Here is a 2,731-nt window from a genome sequence, read left to right on the forward strand (position 1 = left end):
ATAAAAATGATAATTAAATACATTTTCAGATTTAATAGTTGATTAAATCTTTTATTTTTAAAAATTGATAGAAAAAAATATTGGGTCATAATAATTTGGTAGCATATTTATGTTCAAATAAGAAAAATACTTAGGGGTGAACCTTTTTGTTCACCTCCCTCCTCTCCACCAATCAGAATCTTCTATCTAATATTTCATTTTTAAAATGAATCAAAATTAAATTAAAATGCAAAACAAATTAAGAAAACAAATTTTGTATACTTTTAATTAAGGAAAGTTAAATATTGGCTTGGTTTAGATTCTAAAACTAGAACAAAATTATATGTCGGTTTGGGTTTACAAATAAGATGATTAGAGTTAAGATTTTACAATTAAAACAAAATTATATGTCAGTTTGGGTTTACAAATGAAATGGTTAGAGTTTAGATTTTACAATTAAAACAAAATTATATGTCAGTTTGGGTTAAAAATGAGGGGGTTATGTTTTAGATTTTACAATTAGAACATAATTATATGTCAGTTTGGGTTTACAAATGAGATGGTTAGGGTTTAGATTTTATAATTTGAACGAAATTATATGTTGGTTTGGGTTTACAAATGAGTTAGTTAGGATTTAGATTTTACGATTAGAACAATATTATATGTCGATTTGGGTTTACAAATGAGATGGTTAGGGTTTAGATTTTACAATTAGAACAAAATTATATGTCGGTTAGAGTTTACAAATGGATATTTAGGGTTTGATTTTACAATTAGAATAAAATTATATGTCGGTTTGGGTTTATAAAATGAGATGGTTAGAATTTAGATTTTACAATTAGAATGAGATTATATATCGGTTTGGGTTTATAAAAGAATGGTTTAAATTTTTTTATTTTATAATAATGTATATATATTTTATTTTCTTATTTTAGAAAGGGATGAATGAAGAGGTTTACCCCTAAGGGTGAAGTCAAGTATTGTTTAAATAATAATGAAAAGTAAAGATATTTATTAAAAAAGGTACATGAACTCTGTGAACGTGACACTTCAGTTTTTGTTTGTGAAAGTACTTCTTTATTAATATATAAAGGATACATACACTTTCTTAAGCCTGCATTTTATAGTATTTTTTTTCTTATGATACTTTCACAAACTCAGAGTACGATTATCTAATGAAGAAAAATAATTAGAGGGGATTAATAAAATATTGGTCGCTGAGAAAAAAAAAAGAAAAAAAAAGAGAGAGAAAGAATATAGGTGATGTCATATGGACCATGGTCCAATAATATTTATTTGCCTAGTTTTTTTTTTTTTTTTTGGTTAAAGGGGCATTCATTTATTTGCCTAGTTGATACTGTCGTCATGAGTCATGAGCATAGTGCTCGTCGAACCTTGCCGTATTCTTGGATAAAATTCGATTCTAGCATAGCATCGGTCCTAACTTGAACTCTTGTGTGAATTTAATTAATATGAAAACTATTGTTTTGTGTTGCCAAATAAATAAATGTTTCCTTCAGTTTAGTGTTTCAGATGTCTCTGAATCCTCCTTGTACGTTATAAAACGTAAAAAGTAACTAAAACCATAACTTAAACGAAAGATTTCTAAATGATTAAGCTTAAGCCTAATATCATTTTGTATTGGATATATAAATTTCTAAATGATTTTTTTTTGGTTGGATTATGTTATGGTTGCATAACGGATGATACTATAAGAATGTAATGTTAAAAGGAATATGCACTGTTCAAAATATATAATTGATCAAGCATTATAAGTTGTAAAAATGGATATCAACATTTTAAAACCAATCTTAACATAATGTGTCTCAAAAATATTGAAAAAAAACTAAAATAAAATTGTTGCAATACATGATTCTAAGACAATTTTACATTTACAATTGTTCAGAGTTTATATGTTAACATCATTTATGAATTAGAATTATAATCTTGTAATTAATTACACTAAGTAATAAACTTGTTAATTGTTTTTTCTATTTAAAAAATCTCGGGTTACCAGAAATATTAATACAGTATTTTATAAATAAAATAAAAATAAAGAACGTGGTCTTAATTATTTATATATATTTTATAGAACAAAAGAAAAAACAAGAGCCGTACAACTGGTTGGACGGCTCGATTGTTATCAAAAGGGGGTAAAGAGGTTATGGTTAAGTCGGTTGCGACTGCTGTCCCGAGTTTTGTGATGTCTTGTTATCGTTTACCGAAAACAATCACATCCAAACTGACAACTGCAGTTGCTAATTTTTGGTGGAGCTCTTCGGGTCAGGAGGAGGGTATGCATTGGTTAGCCTAGGACAAGCTCTGCAGTAGCAAACAGTTAGGTGGTTTGGGTTTTTGAAATGTTGATGATTTTAACACGGCGTTATTGGCTAAACAGTTATGGCGGCTGATTGAGTTCCCGGACTCTCTATTTGCCAGGGGTTTTAAAAGTCGGTATTATCGGAACTCTACTCCGATGGAACCGTTGCGTTCATACTCCCCTTCCTATGGATGGAGGAGTATTGTCTCTGCTCGCTCTTTGGTGAATCTAGGACTTATTAAACGGGTTGGATCGGGAGATACCATTGATATATGGTCAGATCCCTGGATTCCAGCCCAATCCCCAAGACCAGCATTACAAAACGGGTCTCCTGCAGATCCTAATTTATCCTTATCTCACTTTATTGATCCTGCTACGCGCACTTGGCGACGGGATCGGCTTCTCGAACATTTTGATCCTGTGGATGTTTCT

Source organism: Camelina sativa, chromosome 12, assembly GCF_000633955.1.
Source record: "Camelina sativa cultivar DH55 chromosome 12, Cs, whole genome shotgun sequence".
Taxonomy (NCBI): domain Eukaryota; kingdom Viridiplantae; phylum Streptophyta; class Magnoliopsida; order Brassicales; family Brassicaceae; genus Camelina; species Camelina sativa.